The sequence below is a fragment of the Magnolia sinica genome, chromosome 15 (genome assembly GCF_029962835.1).
Source record: "Magnolia sinica isolate HGM2019 chromosome 15, MsV1, whole genome shotgun sequence".
Taxonomy (NCBI): domain Eukaryota; kingdom Viridiplantae; phylum Streptophyta; class Magnoliopsida; order Magnoliales; family Magnoliaceae; genus Magnolia; species Magnolia sinica.
Window position 1 is genome coordinate 35300341 of NC_080587.1, and position 20329 is coordinate 35320669.

The following is a 20329-nucleotide window of genomic DNA, read 5'->3' on the forward strand; positions in this document are numbered from 1 at the left end:
GAAAGGGATGCTTCTAGCCCAACCTCTCCCCAATCCAAAGTAGCAATGTGAAATTAGTGACCCAAGCTCTTCAAATTAAATGGAGCAAGCCAAGTCTATCACCACTCTTAGGAGTGGAAAGACAATTGACAGATCTATTTCGGTAAGGGCTGAAAAGCCTAAGGACCCCAAAGAAGATAACAATGATAGACCTAGCATTACTCCACATGGGTTAGAACTGGAACCTCAAAGTAAGCCGATTGTGTCATTCCCTCAATGGTTGATTGCATCAAAATCTCCATCTAATTCTCAGGATGTTCTAGAGGTGCTTAAACAAGTGAAGGTCAACATCCCACTATTAGATGCTGTTAAACAAATCCCTTCATATGCCAAATTTCTGAAAGATCTATACACTACCAAAAGATGGAAAAACATACAAAAGAAAATCTTTTTGACATAGAAAGTGAGTGCCATCCTCAAGCAAGATGTGCCACAAAAATACAAAGATCCTGGTAGCCCGACCATCACTTGTATAATTGAGAACTATCGGATTAAGCACACACTTCTTGACTTGGGGGTGAGTGTGAACTTGATCCCTTACTCGATTTATGAACAATTAGGTCTAGGTAAATTAAAACCCACCTGGACCGCATTACAACTTGTTGATTGCTCAGTTCGTGTACCGAGAGGGATGATTAAGGATGTGTTGGTCCAAGTTGATCAATTTTACTATTCAGTAGATTTTATTATCCTGGATACTCAACCCATCATAGATGTGAGCACTCAAATTCCCGTCATTCTTGGTCGCCCATTCCTTGCTACAACAAATGCAATCATTAATTGCAGGAATGGAATTATGAGTTTATCTTTTAGAAATATGACATTGGAGCTCAATATCTTTTTTAACATGAGAAAACAGTCAGAGGATGTTGATGATATCCACGACATTAACTTAATAGATTCTTTCGTGGAAGATAGAACAATTCTAACTTTATACTCTTATACTTTAGAGACGTGCTTGGCCCACTCCCCTGATTTGGATGATGACATGATTAGGAAGATGGATGTCATGCTTTATGCTACACCAGTACTTGAAGTTAACCAGTGGAGGCCACAATTTGAAAAATTACCCCAAACTAATGTAATGCCTCTACCGTCTAGCCTCAAAGTGCCAAAGCTTGACCTAAAACCTTTGCCCTCTTATCTTAAATATGTCTATTTAGGTCAAGACAAGACATACCCGGTGGTGATTTCTTTCCACCTTTAACAAGAATAGGAGAGTATGCTTATCTTTACTCTCATTGAGTATAAAGGAGCCCTTGGATGGTCGATTACAGACCTCAAGGGAATTGACCCTTTGATTTGTACTCACCGCATTCCTCTTGAGGATAATGCAAAGACCTTCCGACAACCACAACGCCGATTAAATACAAATATGAAAGAAGTGGTTAAGGCTGAGGTACTTAAGTTGTTAGATGTGGGTATCATATACCCCATATCCGATAGCCAATGGGTGAGTCCAACTCAGGTGGTTCATAAGAAGTCCGGAATCATCATCGTAGCCAATGCCAACAATGAACTCTTGCCAACTAGAATTACTACTGGTTGGAGAATGTGCATTAACTATAGAAATTTGAATACCGTCATGAGGAAGGACCACTTTCCTTTGCCCTTCATTGATCAAATCTTAGAAAGGCTAGCTGGTCACTCTTACTATTGCTTCCTTAATGGATATTCAGGCTACAATCAGATAGAGATAGCCGTTGAAGATCAAGAAAAGACCACATTCACATGCCCCTTTAGCACCTTTGCTTATTGAAGGATGTCATTCGGACTGTGTAATACCCCTGCCACTTTTTAGCGATGCATGTTGAGTATATTTTCTGACATGGTGGGGTAATATTTAGAGGTCTTCATGGACAACTTTTCTGTCTTTGGTCCATCCTTCAGCAAGTGTTTGAAAAGTCTGAAAAATGTGTTGAAGCGATGTGAGGAAAAGAATTTAGTACTAAATTGGGAGAAGTGGCAATTCATGATTCGTAAGGGAATTGTTCTTGGACATATCATCCGTCTAAGGGAATTAAGGTAGATAAGTATAAAATTGATCTTATCTCTAACCTACCTTGTCAAGCCTGTGTCCTAGTGACCATTCCATTTCGTAGGATCCCATAGTCCTTCCGGTAGAATTCCAATGACCCGCGACCTGTAGATGGCACCCTAGGTTGCGTCCTGTGAACCCAAGCCGACTTAACCCAAGACCTATACCATTGCGACCGTGCCGTCACCACGGTTGTGACGCTGCATCTCGTGCACCAATCTGATGCTTAGATTGTGAGATGTGGCCCGTGCTCTTTTCTGGCCGTGGACCGCACGTTGAGGGGCCAAGACATTCAAGAAAGCACAATTTCCTAGGACCATCATGAGGGTAATATCACCCTAGGCTACTAGGCTAGGGGTGACATCATCCACTCCCATGCTTGTTAGGCATGCTCTTACAAATGTAATGATGGTCTTACAAGCAATCATTACCTAGCTAAGAGAGCTAGCAATCATTTCCCTCTCTCTTATCTCTCTCTCCCTCCCTCTCTTCTTCTTCATTTTTCATTACTAGCAACCTCCAACCATCCATGAGAGCTCCATTTTTCAGCCCATTGCAAGCTCAACACCTTCCAATCTAGCCATCAAAAACCCATCTCAACCATTAAATCAACCCTCTTGGAGCTCTAGGACAGTAAGGTGAAAGAAGGAGTTGAAGATTTAAGGTGAGTGCCATGTTTAGGGTAGATCTTCTATTTTTCTTTGACTTTCTTACTTAGGGACATGTAGGACCCACCAATCAATGGTGGAGATCCTACTTGACCCCTTGGATGTGGCTAATGGCCCACCCTTGTTGCATGCATGAGTCATGATGGGGCCATTCTCCATGGACCCCATCATGATGTTTCATTTAAATGCATGCTATTGATGGGTCATTTAGACCCTTGATTTATGGTGGGGATGGCATCCCCACCTTGATTTACTGATTTGGGGGCCCACACATGGATGGGACCCATCTTGATCTATGAATGTATGATGTATGTAGACGCATGTATTGAGAGACCCATAGTGGCGGCGCCCCTCCATCACACATTTCTCTCTCTCTCTTTCTCTCTCTTTCTATGGTGATGATGATGTGTGTGGTCCACTTGATGTGATCAACAAATCCAGATTATCCAGATTTTTTTCTAGACGTCCAGTTTATGGGGCCACCTTGCTGCCCATTTTCGGGCCAGCCGGGATGAAGGGAAATAAACAAATATCAGCTTGATCCAAGCCCTGGTGGGCCACGTCCATGTGGGACCCACCCGATACAATTGTTTCATCCAGGCCGTCTGTCCATTACTGGACGTGGGGCCACCTTGCTAGCGTGCCGCATCCAGACTGTCTGTCTGCTGGGCGTCTAACACCCCCCTGGACGGAGTAAAAACAAAAATATCATTTTGATACTAAGCAGGTGGGCCACATGTGTGGACGCACCTGATACATATGTTTTATCCATGACCGTCCGTCCCTGGGACGGTGGGATCCACCCTTCACGTGTGGGGTCTCCACCGTCCAGCTAGACATGGATCCCACCATGATTAATGTGTCATATTAACACCCATCCAGTCCTGGACGTGGGATCCACCTGTTATGTGGGTCCTCCACACTGTCCAGTAAGGACGTGGGGCCACCATGATATATGTATTATATATTCACACTGTCCATCCCTGGACGGTGGGTTGTGAGGCCCCCCTTGATTAATAGATTATATATCTGCATTGTCTAGCCTGCTGGACGGTGGGACCCACATGATGTGGGGGTTGTATTCACACCCTCCGTCCATGGACCCCACCTGATGTAGGTGTTTTATCCACGATGTCCAGTGTTTGGACGTGGGCTGGACCCCACCCTAATTTATGTATTTTATCCACGTTGTCCAGTCCCTAGTCGGTGGGACCACCATGATGTGTGCGTTATATATCCTAGTTGTCCATCTGGTGGGGCCCATTTGGAATGTGCAGGTCCACCTGTTACATGCGCGGGGCCCATTTGGAATGTGCAAGCTCACCTGCTGCTTGTGCAGGGCCCACCTTGATATGTATATTGTACATGTTACCCATCCATTTTTACTAAATCATGGGCTGCCCCATAAGGCCCAATGTGATGTATATGAGGCCCTTGTATGAGGCCCAATGTGATGTATATGAGGCCTATGTATGAGGCCCAATGTTATGTATATGAGGCCCAATGTGATGTATATGAGGCCCATGTGTGAGGCTAAATGTGATGTACATGATGCCCTTATGATGAGGCCCAATGTGATGTATGTGAGGCCCTTGTGTGAGGCCTAATGTGATGCATGTAAGACTCGTATCCTAGAACGTATTATTCCGTAGGCTTCCACGGTCCTCCCAGTCGAATTTCGATAACCCTCAACCTGTATCCAATGTTTGCGCGCAAACTTAAGCCGAGTCCTGCATACCGAAGTCGGCTCGATCCAAAATTTGCACCTTAGCGACCGTGCCGTCGCCATAGTTCTAACACCGCGACTTGCACACCGAACCGATACCCAGGCCAGGAGATGTGGGTCTACGTTCATTCCAAAGAAACGCAGTGCATTGTGAATTTCGAGGGAATCTCTACAACATGTCCCATCAAATCAATGTCAAGTACAAGCCATACCCCAAGTACATTACCCATCCCTCCTTTTCCATAAGTCAACCCTCTCTCTCCCCTAACCATCCCTCTTTTTATAAAAAAAATCAAACTCACCCGTACCTCCCATTCGCTTCCTTACAACACCCATCCTTATCACCCTTTCACTTCCCTCTCTTCAATCCCAAGCAACAAAAAAAAAAATTCCACACGTCCAAGCCTTTCCAAGCCCTACTAAAACAACAAGTGTGGCCCACTTTTCCACCCTCTCATCTCTCATCCCCACCATCAAACTCCATCATCCACCATTAAAAGTTGAGCACAGGAGCTAAGGAGGCTAAGGGATCAAGGAGGAGTGCAAGAGGTGAGTGATCCACCGTTGATTCTTATTTTAAGGGCCCACTTGTTGTGGGACCCACTTAATGTACGCATTGTTTAAGGGAGGGCCCAATTGTGGTGGGTCCCTCCCCTTCTCGTTTCTCTCTTCCTCTTTCTCTTTCCCTTTCTCTTTCTTTGTGATGTCTTGTGGCCACCACGGTGTAAGACGATCTTGATCATCCGATCATGAGGCCCACCTTGCAGCGGGCCAATTGGACGGCCAAGATGGAGGAAAAACACAAGTATCATATTGATTCAAATCAGGTGGGCCACGTTCATGTGGGACCCACCGCGGTGCCTGTGTTTATCCATGCCGTCCAGGGTCCCTGGATGCTGGACGTGATGGTGGCTAGCATGGAGTGCATGTACTGACATGGGTGTGCACTAACAGTTAAAAAAAATGAAATATATATTATATTTGAGCTTTTGGGGTGGGCTGCTCATGCAGGTCCCACCTTGATGCAAAAATCAAATCTGCACTGTCCATTCCATTTCTCAGCCCACTTTAGTCGTTGAGCCGAAAACTGAAGCCAATTTGATTATCTGGCGGGCCATAGTATAGAAAATAGTGGTTCTTACCATTAAAATGTACTTTGAAGTTTTTTATACGCCAAAATACCTTGGATATTAGGCTCATTTAGCCTGTAGTGAGCCATCGGATCCAATGGCTGGAGTGGATCTGCCCGATGCGGGCCCCACCTAGGAAAAACCCCGAATAAACCAAAAATAAAAAAATATCCATGTTATGCGCAGGATGTTGCTGCTGCCTTAGGACGCGCAGGCAGCGTCCTGCACTGCCATGGCATGGATGGTCAGGGACGTGGGTCCCATGTGTAGACCCCACCGTGATGAGCGTTAAGCATCAATGCCGTGCATTTGGTGCCCCACCTTCTGGGACCGTGGGCCACCCCAAAATCAGCCGCATGTGGTGCTTAGGTGGCCCACATCACAGGAAATTGTGTGATTTAACGTCTACCATTGGAACCCTTTTGGGTCATTGAAGTTTTGAATCATTATGAAATTTGTTTTTCCTATTCATCTAAGTCTGCGTGACCGTATCAACAGGTTGGACGGTAGATAAACATTATGGTGGGCCCCATGTGGGACTCACCTGTTTTGGAAAGGGGAGTGTCTGGTGTACGTTCACAGCAGCTGTATAGCTACTGTATGGACATCACCCAGCAATGTGGGACCCCACCACATTATACATCCACACCATGTGGACGGTGGATGTCCACTGTGATGCATGTGTTACATCCAAACCATCCAACCATTTTGAAAGCTCATTTTTAAGGCTTGAGATAAAATAATAATAATAATAAAAAAATGAGACAAATCCAGTTGTCAGGTGGACCACACTACCAAAAAAAACAATGGAGTGAATGCCTACCATCGAAACCCCTTTTGGGTTACAAAAGCTTTGGATCAATATGATATTTGTTTCTCCCCATGTCCTTATGACCATGGGAATAGTCTGGATGGAAATTAAATGTTGTGATGGGCCCACTAGAATTTGAAAGTGGGAAATTAATATCACCACTGTTAGTTGTAGTATGGTTCAGATGATCTTTGGATATGATTCATTTTATGCTCTATAATGATCTCTATTGATGGATGATTGGCGCGGCCCATTTGATCAGCCAATTGATTCAGCCAATTCGATTGGCCAATCGATTCGGCCCATTTGAGTCAACCCATTTGATTCGGCCCATTCAACTCGGCCCATTCGACTTGGCCCAGTTGATTTAATCCATTGTTTCTGCCCATGTGATTAGGCCCATTTTGATGTATTTGTGGCCCGTTGTTGAGGCCCACTTTGATATATATGAGGCCCATGTGATTAGGCCCTTTTTGATATGTTTGTGGCCCGTTGTTGAGGCCCAATTTGATATATATGAGGCCCATGTGATTAGGCCCATCTTGATGTGTTTGTGGCTCGTTGTTGAGGCCCACTTTGATATATATGAGGCCATGTGATTAGGCCCATTTTGATGTGCTTGTGGCCCGTTGTTGAGGCCCAATTTGATATATATGAGGCCCATGTGATTAGGTCCATCTTGATGTGTTTATGGCCCGTTGTTGAGGCCGACTTTGATATATATGAGGCCATGTGATTAGGCCCATTTTGATGTGCTTGTGGCCCATTGTTGAGGCCCACTTTGATATATATGAGGCCCATGTGGTTAGGCCCATTTTGATATGTTTGTGGCCCATTGTTGAGGCCCAATTTGATCTATATGAGGCCCATGTGATTAGGCCCATCTTGATGTGTTTGTGGCCCATTGTTGAGGCCCACTTTGATATATATGAGGCCCATGAGTGCGACCCATTGATGTAAGGCCCATTGTGATATGTATTGGGCCCATGATGCGTGGCCTATTTGATGTGTTCGAAGCTCAGATACGTGGCCCATTTTATGCATATGAGACCCATGTGTAGGGCCCACCTGTGATATATATTAGGCCCATGTGTAGGGCCCACTTATTGTGTATTTGAGGCTCATGAGCAAGGCCCAATATGATGTATTTGGGGCCCATGGGTTGAGGCCCGTTGTGATGTATTTGGGGCCCATGGGTTGGGACCCATTGAGATATATTGGAGGCCCAGATATAAGGCCCACTTGATTGTATTAGGCCCATATGTAGGGCCCACCTATTGTGTGTTTGAAGCCCACGGGTTGTGGCCCATTGTAATGTATTCGGGGCTCATAGGACATGGCCCATCCGATGTATTCGAGGTCTATGTGATACGGCCCATAGTGATGTGTATCAGGCCCTTGCGTGAGGCTATGGGCCCAGTATATGTTTAGCTCTATATAAGCCACTGCTTGGGTGCAATGATGGTTGAATGTCCACATTGATTGGCAATGATGGTTAGATGTCCACATTGTGACCTTCCCTTAGGCCTTGTTCGGCTAATCATCAAGGCCGATTCCGATTTGTCGAGGCCGATTGTATAGGCCAATTCCAATTTGTCGAGACTGATCGTATAGGCCAATTCTAATTTGTCGAGGCCAATTGTATAGGTCAATTCCGATTTGTTGAGGCCGATTGTATAGGCCGATTCCGATTTGTCGAGGTCGATTGTATAGGCCGCTTCTGATTGTCGAGGTTGATTGTATAGGCCGATTCCGAATTGTCAAGGCCAATCGTATAGGCCAATTTCGATTTGTCGAGGCCCATTATGATGGATATGCGACTTGTATTTGAGGCCCATTGTAATATGCATTCGGCCCGTGTTTGAGGCCCAATGTGATGTATATGAGGCCTAGGTGATGAGGCCCATTGTGATGCATTTGAGGGCCAGGCGATGGAACCCATTATGATGTATGTTAGGTCCATGTGTAAGGTCCATCGTGATGTGTATTAAGCTCTTGAGTGAGGCCCATGGTGTTGCATGTTTGGCTCTTGTGTGAAGTCATGGGTCCACTATATGTTAGGATCTATGTGGGCCATTCCTTGGGGCCAATGTTGGTTAAATGTCCACATTGTCGAGGTTGATTGTCGATGTCGGTTATCGAGACCGATTATGAGTATGTGACAGCATAACATCATGATAGATGCCCATATGCATCATCTGCATGGTTGGGAGGGGGTGTGGCTTTATCCGCCCGAGGGTAGGAGGCATAGCTAGGCTGAGTTTGACCAGTTTGTAAATAGGTCCGCTATCGACGTGCTGGATAGATATTGGCAAACTATTGGCCAAGCAGATAGTGAGGTTTCTTACGCTCATTTGGACTGTCACTATCAAAAAAAGGGGCAATGGATACCGTTTATGTTAATTTTTTGCTACGAATATAAACCGTAGCTACAGTTACTACGGTTTTAATCTGTAGCTAAAAAGTTGACACACATTAATAATTAACGGTGTTGTGAGGGGTTCTATGGGACTTAAAAAAAATATATTTTCTATTTAAGCCGTCCATATATTTGGAAATATTATGTTAGAGCATGACATCAAAAATCAGCTAGATTGAAAGCTCAAGTTGACCACACGGTAGGAAACATTAAGATTAAATCACATTTGCTTCCTATAGTGTGGTCCATTTTGACCTTAAATCTATCTTAAGTTTAGTATCATAAACTAAAATAATTTAATGAAATTAATGGTCGAAGTGGATAACCCAAATGTATCATAGTGGGCCCCACGAAGCCCCTGTCAGGACCGTCCATGGTCCATCTCACGAAACGACGCCCAAATTTGGGCGCGCGCTCAAAACAGAGCCGCGCCCAAAACGGCCTCATCTCTCTCTCTCTCTCTCTCTCTCCGTTCATTAATGCCCTCTCACTCTCTCTCCGTTCCCTAATCCCCTCTCTCTCTCCCTCTCTCTGTTTCCCAATCCTCTCTCTCCCTCCCGATCTCTGCTCCATCTCTCATTCTCGTCCCTCTCTCTGTCGTTTCTTCTATCTCTCTCCATTGCAGCAGCCGTGAAGTTCCTGCCCGAAGAAACACACGCCATGAAGCTCCTCTCCATAGGTTTGATATCTTCTTCTCTTTGTGTCTCTTTTTCTGTCTTTCAGATTTGATACATGCTAAATGTTTGATGAAATGGCATGTTATCTGTTTGTTGAAATGGCTGGATGAAATGGCATGCTATTTGTTTGATGAAATGACTAGATTCCATGCATGTTATCTGTTTCATGAAATGGCTAGATTTTGGTAGAGCACATCAACGCAGTTCTTCTAAGATTAAAAGCCCGCAGACGAATTCTTTCAATAGGCCTTGCTAGTTGGGGTGGTCAGCGAGTTGAGTCAGCGAGTTTTAAAACTATGATCATGGTCAGGTTACCTATACTGAGCATAAATGCACAATCTCATGTTTTTTTGCTTCATAGTTGTTTAAGGATAACAGATAGTGAAGATGTCATGGTTCTTTAAATATGCATGTGGACTGAGTTTTCTGTATTGCCATTATATTCATGTGTGGGAATGTGAAACTTCTGATTCATATATGTAAATGGGGTTGGGAATGTGAAATGAACACATTTCAGAATCACTAAAATGAATGCAAATGTGGTTGTGAAAGTTCTGTAATTCCTATTACAAACTGTAAATGCAAATGGTAAAAACTCATCCATGCGCTAATTCATTGACTGAATTTTTGTGATTGCAGCAGATCCTAGACTTTGAAACTAATGCAGACGCTTGTGAAGTGATGCAGATCAGTGGACATGCATGCTAAGTGGTTCATAGATTAACCTTTTTTTTTTTGTGATTGCTGAGTTTGGTTGCAGGTTTTGTGAAGTGGTTTGTATCAATGGTTTTTTTTTTTTTCAAATCAATGGTTACTTTCCTTTTGTGCACTCATTTCTAAACTGATAGCCATCGATGCAGACCTGTCACCACATGTAGGAGTAGTACTTGGGCTTCATGCACTCATTTGTAGCCTGATTCATCAACTCATTTGTGTAACTGACTTTTCCTTATTGCAACAGGTCCTAGACTTTTGTAACTAATGCACATGCTTGTGAAGTGATGCAGGTCGATGGATGGTTGTGAAGTGATTCATTGACTTATTCTGTGATTGCAGTGATGGGTTGCAGGTTTTTGTGAAGTGATGCACATTAATGGTTATTTTTCCAAATCAACGGTTACTTTTCTTTCTTGCACTCATTTGTAAACTGATTCATGCACTCATGTGAACTGGATTGTATCATGTGATTGCAGCAGATCCTAATCTAATTTTTCTACTAATTCATAGATTAAACTCCAGACAAATCTGTCAACTGGAACTCATTTGTGAACTGAATTTGAACTGGAATGCAGACTATAGCTTTTAGTTTAGAAACAATTAATTGTCCGTATACCATGGATTAAAGCTCACCCAGGACTTGGTTCACCCTTGTTCCAAGTGCATAGTGAACATGGACTTCATAAAAAGTCATCTGTGTCAAAGGTGGGGCATGGCCATTTTTGTAGGGTAGGCAACTCTTTCACCAACTGACCTGTTTGAATTTGGAAATTGAAAGACTTAATTTCCAGAATGAACCCTGAGTTTTGAAGTTTGAACTTGCATCTATTTCTAGAAAAAAGCCAGTTGTGTTTTGAAGTACCAATATGCAGTTCATTTTTGTCTCTGCTATAGTTCTGTCACTATGCCATTTGTGGCTCTTTGATGCCATTGAATTTTAAGATTCATTTAGCTCTGGCAATTTGCAAAATGAGAAGATGACTGATTACGTTTTGCAATCAATCCATCTCATGCATGTTGCAGTTCATGGTGACTCATGATGCATCATTCACTGGAACTGTCCTATGTGGTGGCTGAAAAAAATGTTGATTGGCCAAGCCCAAGTCAATTATTCTTCTATTGCAAGTTTGATTTTGACATGGCCAAGCCAAATGTTGAAACTAAAAGAACAGTCTCCTAGTCCAGCCTGTACTCTGTACATCATTGGTCCTGTCAAAACAACCTTTATCAATTATTTACTAGAACTTTTTCTCAGGCAATTTTGTTTAATTGATGATAGAGAAATGGAAAATCGACATTCAGTGGACCATGATGATTGTGAAATTAGTGTTCAAGTTTGCAGTTTCTTTGTTTCATGGCAGTTCTCTCTCTCCCTCCCCCATGCGCACCCCGCCTCTCTTTTCTAATGCTGCTTAGTTTGTGATTTTGATCATAGTCCCTGTTAGAGACGCTTGCAAGATTGCAATGGTGCACCAAGAAGATGTTGGCCTGAACATCGAGATGGCAAAACTGGCTTTTGCAAAGGGTATATGGAGTTATGTATGTAAGATGGACAATGCACTGTGTAAATACCCTCCTGCCCACTGTATAGGCACAAACTTGGCTGTGACTGCTCTCCAGCTAATTGAAAAGGTGACTACTCCATCCTCACTTCCTGCAGCGCAACCCTTTTTAGCAATGTTCAACAGCAGCTGGTCCGCTGGGAACTTGGCTGGGTTGACTCTGTTTGGTTGGTCTATGACCATTGCCTCTGCCAAATCCTATTCCACAAGAATAACTGATGTGCTTTTCATTCACTTGGTTGGGTCGAACTCAGATATCTAAAGACTGATTACTGAGTTGAATAAAATCTCAACTAAAATGAGATGAGCTCATTTTTAAGTGGCAACCAAAGAGGGCCTTAGGTTTGTTTTAAGCTGCAGATTCCACTCTTTTATTTTATAAAAGGATTTTTAAGATGTATCTTTCGGATTTGATACATTTTGTTTCGCTGAAAGGTGGTAGGTGGTTTTTTCCTTTTTGGGCACAAGTAAGGCTGTTAGGGGCCGGCTTGGGGTTAGCTTTGCCCTAGATTCTGAACTTTCTGAGTCGGGCATATTAAAATTTTTTATTTTTCCTAGCCTATTGGCAGGCCTACAAGTAAGGTATTATAAGGTAAGATAACCAGGGATCTAACCTGGATCACTCACACTTGCAGTGGTCTTACTTTTCTTTACTTGGATAGCTTAATAGATTGATGAGGATTGTCATTTATTTTTTTCTAAGAAAAAGTTACTCTCTTGTTATTTATCCAGGACTAATCAACATGCAGTTGGATGAAAAAATTGGCAATCTAATTACAATTTGGTACAGGTTCATTATCCAATGGAAGCCTTTCAGAGTATTCCAATAGCTGATTCCAAAGTGCAGCTTCTAGAGATACATGCAGGTTAGCTTTTTCTCCAAAATGTTTCCTGGTTTTAGTATTTCAATTTTCAGGGAATATTATGCGTATAGCCTAATACTTGGTTTTTATGATTCTGATGAGTGAGAAATGGTTGGAATTAGCTCTCCTCAGAAGTAATTTGTTTTTTGTAATATTAATGGATCTGAATCAATCTTACAGAAGGCTGAAATGAGGTGTCTCTTACCAAGAAGTCTGCTGGATCATGGATTTTTTCTGGATCCCCTCTGCATGAAGAAGACAGGAATAAGAAATCAAATGGCCTATTTTGCAATGTCTTTTTTGTGCTACGGGCTCGTGAGAAGTTTCTATCATTGAGGAAAGGTACAAAGTCGAATGTTGCTGCTGTCTTAGAAGAGGTATTGTCCTATTTTCAACTGAGAGGCCTTTTTCTAATCCTGACTCATAGAAAATCTGACAATTTGTTTTTGGTATTTCATTTGTCAGCTTAATTCCTTAAGATAGAAATATTGATTTATTTATAGGCATATTTCAGGACCTCCACATTGCAAGGTCTTCATTCAAGCAGGCTCGCTTCAATCTGTTATTTACAGCCCTACAATGTCTGAACTGTAAACTACTGGTGGTTCACACAATTCCACAAAGATTAACAATGTGGGTCCCAGAAAGGTGGGCCCGCCTGTATGGTTGCTGGATGCTTTGTTGGACGCTTTTGATACCTATTCATCAAGAAAACCAACTATTTTCTGCTGAGAAATAAAAAAGCACTTTAATTTTATACATAACTGCATATTGAAACATTGCTGGAAGTAGCTTCATGCAAATAAGTTGGCTGTTTTGTTTCTCATAGTCTTGGATTCACTAGTCAAAATGATATCAGGATTTTGCTGATGCTATTTCTTTTATTTGCTATTAGTTGCAATAACAACTTCCTTATTTTTTGTTGATTTGAAAAGTTCATAGATCCAAAGTTGGGGTTATAATGGAAAATTTGTTAGGAAGACAATTCTGTTTTAATCTCACAATGTTTGAAGGAGATGTTTGTTTCATAAATATTTATTCTTTGAGAGGTTTATGTATCTTATTCAGATGTTTGCTAGCCACACACACACTTCCACAAGTGGCTTATATGTCAAATGGTGATGTGTGTGGCACATCTGATCTATGCATGTCTTGGGACCCACACTGCAGATGACCTGGCACAAAAATCAGGGTATTCTCTTATCAGATTGGCCACCCTTTTAAAAAAATGGACGGTCAAAAATTTGCCTACAGTCCACATTTGACATCCACATGAAGCCACTTGATTAATCGAGTGGCATATTCTTGAAACATGTGACCTGCATGGTTGGTCTCTCTCATCTTATATTCCATCAGATGTCCATCCACGTGGTTGGCTGGCAACATGTGACATGTGTAAAGTTGCTTCTGGGGCTCAAAAGCCTTAGTTTGGTGTAGGTTTTATGCTACCCTGTTTTCAGATATTGAGTCATCAGATTATTTTTTTGTCTGGTAGTGAGTGTATTTCATTTCAGGCTGGTTAACTGTCATTTAGACCATACATGTTCTGTTAAATAAAATGAAATTGCTGCTGAGCCTGAGGATGCGGATGAGGCTGGGGCTTGCAGCCTGGCTACACGTGATTCAGATATGCTTTCTTTCCTTTATATTATGATTTAGATGTGTATAGATATTCTATGAGTTTTTGCAATCCACGCATTTGAATCATCATATATGCTTATGATTTTAATGCACCAAAAACCACCCATGCAATCTCAGCCCTGCAAATACGTCAGCATATCAAGCTCATGGACTTGACATGGATATGTTTGATATCGCCTAGGTGCGGAACCAATTGTCCATTCCAATGTTACCAAGATCATCAACCCACCTCATTCTTTTGACAAAAAAGAAAATGAAAAAGAAAAAAAGGTGGCACTTCTAGCAGTCATAGATATTATTGTCCTCAGCCCCTAGAGTCTGCATTTGGATGTTCTGATTTCTTTGTGCATGCAGTTTTTTTCCATTGAATTCAATATCAGTGAGTTTCTCAAATGTAGGATGTTTTGCTAACAGTGATTTCTTTGTTCTGATTTCTTTTACTTTATACCAATGTTTTTATTCTCAAAGTTTAATTTATCTATTTCATTATGGCATTTTCTCATAGGATGCAAACTCTGGTTGAGGACTACATTTTCAGTGGAGGCATTTTCTCTATGTCGGTATTTCAGTATACTAATGAGGAAAAAAGCTCTCAAGGTTAGTTCATTTCCACTTAAAACATCGAATAACTAGATAAATCAGTCGGTATGTACATTGATCAGTTGGTAGTTTTTTTGGCTTTATCTCGTTTTTCTACAGTGGAGCCTAAATTCATAGATAAATCAACTGGTATGTGCATTGCTCACTTATGTGATACTACCTAAACTACACTTCTGTTTTGCTGTTGATTTATAGGTTTGATCTAGAATTGCAGATATTTCCATGGGATGTGTCTCGCATTTGAGCATCAACATAGGCAAAAGCAATCCCAACAAAAACAAGAATGATTCAATTCCATCTTCAATAGACAACAAGGTGCATTCTTGCACACACTTCTTATTGTAATTGGTGGATTCTTGCACATGTTTATTTTTAAATTTCGATGCATTCAATTGTGAAAGGATTTATGACTTTGAAAATGAAAGAGAGAGGCTCATTATGAAAAGGACGCAGTCATTCAAGAGCATGTTTCCCTAGAAAATCAATTAGTTTATTTACAAACACAGATAAACAGCCTCACTGCAGAAGTACATAACCTTACAAGCAAGGTGCTTAAACTCACAATCTAACCCTTTTTGCTGAACACAAAATGCACGCGTCTTTATTGCCTTTCCTATTGCAGGTTAGTTCCATAAAGAAGGAATATGATCAAGCCCAATTTGAGCTCAATTTGAGTCTTTCAAAGATGAAAGAATGTGATGCTGAGATTAGTGCCATTGTCAAGGAGCAATAGAAGCTTCAACATAAAATTAGTGATGCAAATGTTGAGAGTAAAAAATTGGAAAATGAGGTACTTGCAGTGGTTATTCTATTCCTATTTTATTTAACTTGCTTGATCTATGAAATTGTGTATGTGTTCTTGATAGAAACCCACTCTTTCCCATTCACACAGATTAAGGGAATGGAGATGGAACAGAAAGATTGCTCCCTGAAGGTAGATAAACTACTAGAAAGGCATAGTTAGATTGTAGCTGAGAAACAATTATTTGCAAAAAGTGGGACAGATTGACTTCGCATCTCGTGATCCTCGTAAATCAAGGGAGGAGCTTGAGAAACTTCAAGTTGAACAATCTGGGTGTGTGATTAGATTACTTGTTGTGTTGTTTCCTGTGCTTCTTTGTTTTTTTTTTTCCATGACAATGAAATAGTATGATTCAACACCTAATTGATGTTTGGTTTTGCATTTTTTTGAAAGAAGAAGGTTAATGGACATGCATCTCAGTTAATCTGATTGATTGCTTTCAGCCTTGAGAAGAGGGTCAACAAAAATGTTATGGCAATGTTCGAGAAAGCTGAAGATGAATACAATGACTTATTATCCAACCAAAACATCATTGAGGTATATTGCTATATTTCTTAGCCTATAAAGGATCTCATCTTTTTTTTTTTTAAATTGAATTTGTTTATGTCTGAAGTTGTTTGTTTACTGTATTCTTCTCTTGCTGAGAATGATAAGTCAAAAATCAAGAAGGTAATTGAAGAGGTTGATGAAAAGAAGAAGGAAACTCTAAAAGTTACTTGGGTTAAAGTGAACAAGTAAGTCAACACTTCTCTGCTCTCATGTTCCAATTCATATTTTGTGCTTTCTAGTTGAAAATCAAGAATGCCATTTACTTTTGTTGGTATATTTCAGTGAAAGAAATTTCCTTTCTGGATTATATTAATGTGTGTGATTTCAGCGTTTCAGATGGCTGAAACTATGGCCCAAATTATAGTATCCACCTTCCTTGGATCCCTAGATCAGACGAATTCGGTGGATCCCAGGGACAGGCCGTGTTTATGTATTTGCTCGAAATTAATGGAGCAGACCCGGATGTGCGTCGGAGCTATCCGGATGAGCGGGGGTCCCTGGAAGGTGGGAACTGCTATTATGACCATGATGAAGCTATCCATTTCCTATGGACAACATTGGAGGGGCCTGACCATTTGGACAGGTCGTGTTTATGTATTTACTCGAAATTAATGGAGCAGACCCGGATGTTCGTCGGAGCTATCCGGATGAGCAGGGGTCCCTGGAAGGTGGGAACCGCTATTATGACCATGATGAAGCTGTCCATTTCCTATGGACAATATTGGAAGGGCCTGGCCATTTGGACAGGCCGTGTTTATATCTGTATTTGCAGGGACCACACCCTTAATCTAAAACCCAAACGTAAACCCGATCTTGAACTTGAATCCGATTTCCTAAACCTAAACCTTAACGTATTCTCAAATCCCTAAACCTAAACCTACACTTAATCCTAATCTCAACTCCTTAAACTAAACTTAAACTTGAAAACCCAAACCTAAACCCGAATTCGAACCCGAACCCGATTTCCTAAACCTAAACCTTAACCTATTCTCAATTCCCTAAACCGTAACCTATAACCTAACCTAAACTTAAACCTATAGCCTAAACCTGTAACCTTAACCTAAACGTAAAACCTAAACCTAAACCTAAACCCGATTTCGAACCCGAATCTGAATCCCTAAATCCTTAGCCTAAACCTAAATCCCAAACATAAACCCAATCTCGAACTCGAACTAGATTTCCTATACCTAAACCTTAACATATTCTCAAATCCCTAGACTTAAACCTACACCTAATCCTAATCTCAACTCCCTAACCTAAACCTAAACCTAAACTTGAAAACCCAAACCTAAACCCGATCTCGAACTCGAACATGATTTCCTAAACCTAAACTTATAACCTTAACCTAAACCTATTCTCAAATCCCAAAACCTATAACCTAAACCTAAACCTTAACCTATAAACTAACCTTAACCTATAACCTAAACCTATAAACTAAAACCTAAACCTAAGCCTAAAACCTAAATATATTCTCAAATCCCTAAACTTAAACCTAATCTTAATCTCAACTCCTTAACTTAAACCTAAACCTAAACTTGAAAACCCAAACCTCAACCCGATCCTGAACCCGAACTTGATTTCCTAAACCTAAACCTTAATTTATTCTCAATTCCTTAAAGTTATAACCTATAACCTATAACATATAACCTAAATCTAAACCTTAACCTAAACCTATAACCTAAACCTAAACCATAACCTAAACCTAAACCTATAATCTTAACCTAAACCAAAACCTATAAACTAAACCTTAACCCATAACCTGTAACCTATAACCTAAACTTATAACCGAAAACCTAAACCTAAAACCTAAATCTAAACCTAAAACCTAAAACCTAAACCTAAACTTAAAACCTAAATGTATTCTCAAATCCCTAAACATAAACCTACACCTAATCCTAATCTCAACTCCCTAACTTAAATTTGAAAACCCAAACCTAAACCCGATCCCGAACCCGAACCTAATTTCCTAAACCTAAACCTTAACCTATTCTCAATTCCCTAAAGCTATAACCTATAACCTATAACCTAAACCTAACCTAAACCTATAACCTTAACCTAAACCTAAAACTTAAACCTAAACCTAAACCTATAATCTTAACCTAAACCTAGTTTAAAAGTCCATCCTAGGTTTGAACACATTACTCATGTTGGATTTCGCCATAGTTTAGAAGATTTGTAGGTACATTTTTTATTTCTTCATATATAAGTGTTTTTTTTTTTTTTTTTTTGGTCTTTCTTCCTTTTGAGATGTGTACAAAGGCATGCTTGTTTGATTGTGTCTACAAATGCTGTTTTATAGAGGCTAATAAGCTAAAGAAGTTAGTGGAGGATGAAATTCATTTTCTCAAGGGAAGGGTTTCAGAACTTGAAAGTGATCTTGTGTCGAAGTCCACAGAAGTTACATCTACAGTTTCAAGGAAAGAAGAAGCTTCATCTTCTGCATTTGCTGAAATTGACCATCTGAAGGAAGAAAATTTTGTAAAAATGTGAGCATTATTGAATGCATATGGAGGGTGTTTGCTGTGTTGGAGTGTATTTGTTTCTTGCACATGAGGGCACGCCTTATTTGTAATTCTTATGATAGGTTGAGCAAAGTGAAGTATTGTTTATTTAGAAATGTGAATGTAGGATGCATTGTATGATTTTATTGCTATTTATAATAAATGCATCATTTTTTTTTTCTGATTGCATTTTATGTACTATTTTTATCAGCATTAAACATAGATGAGTTATCAATCACAGTAGGTTTTTGCAATGGAAACAGGTCGTATTAATTCAATTTTTTTTAAAAATATCTATAAATATAATCCATAGCGATAGCTACAGCTTTTATCCATAGCTATTGTATCTATTGCTACAGATATTATTGGTGCAATTGGTATCTATCGCTACGGATAAAATTCCTTTTGCTACAGATATGATCCGTAGTACGTCCGTCGCTATTGGTGGGGTAGCTAAAGGTATTGCTACGGATATAATCTGTAGCTATTGGTATCTATTGCTACGGATATAATCCGTAGCAATTGGTATCTATTGCTACGGACTATATCCGTAGCTATTGGTATCTATTGCTAAGGATATAGTCCGTAGTTAGACCTTTAGCTACCCCACCAATAGCGGCGGACATGCTACGGATCATATTCGTAGCAAAAGGGTTTTTGCTACGGTTTTTGGCCGTAACCTTTGCCCATTTTTTTGTAGTGTATGCTGCTGGGAGAGGGGTAGTGCCATTTGGAGTGTACTAAACCCCGGTGATGATCCCAGAGATGAATAGTACTAAATGTGGACTTATTAAGCAAGAGTTGCATACTCATTCATTCATTCATTCACTATCCACTAGGGCTGGTGGTGCACAATTATTTGTTATGTGTACCTTCGTAATGGCCAGGATTTCGGTTGGGGAGCACGACTAACTTGAGATCAGGAGTTTACCATATTGAGTCGGACTATCCAAATTTAGGTATGAGACTGGTTTGGATAGATGTCCCTTGTGATGGACCCCATAGCCTGCCATACTACGTACTATCATCCCGACTTCACACTCCAGCATGGTCATTCCATTCGCAGGGCATATTGCATTACATCCGCGACATATTGTCTTTTGGGTTACTTGTGTTTCTACATTTATATAGTTTAGATACGGTATCTGATAGTTGACTCTTTATGACTCTTCATTTGTATAGTTGATCTATATTGTGTATTCTGATATTATTTGACTCATGGACTTGTCAGTATTTTCGCTTACTCTGATAATGTATGATTCATGATCTTACACCTATTTTGACATTGTATGATTATGGAATTGCGTTGAATACTTGGCACTTACCTTGTGCACACACTTACACCACCCTCTAAGCTTTCTATAAGCTTATGCACGATAGATGCATGCAGGTGATGTTAAGTTGTAGCAGCTTGGAGCTTAGAGTATGTAGCTGACTTTTGTAATTTTTACATATGTATTTCTTTTTCAGCATTGTATTCAAATGTTTATATTAGTGGATATGTGATGATGATGTTGCCTTTGTGATTTAGGTATACTTGTGGTTATACTTATTACAAGTTAAATATACATTGGAAAATCCTCCTT

At 40.7% G+C, this 20329-nt stretch overlaps 1 long non-coding RNA gene across 1 annotated transcript; it reads left to right on the forward strand.

Moving 5' to 3' along the window:
• The first annotated feature begins 11376 nt into the window (after positions 1–11376).
• On the forward strand, positions 11377–13318 carry LOC131227790 (uncharacterized). The gene is made up of 4 exons (XR_009162494.1): positions 11377–11857; positions 12520–12653; positions 12831–13027; positions 13165–13318. It is a non-coding gene; the product is annotated as an uncharacterized LOC131227790 (long non-coding RNA).
• Positions 13319–20329: the final 7011 nt, after the last annotated feature.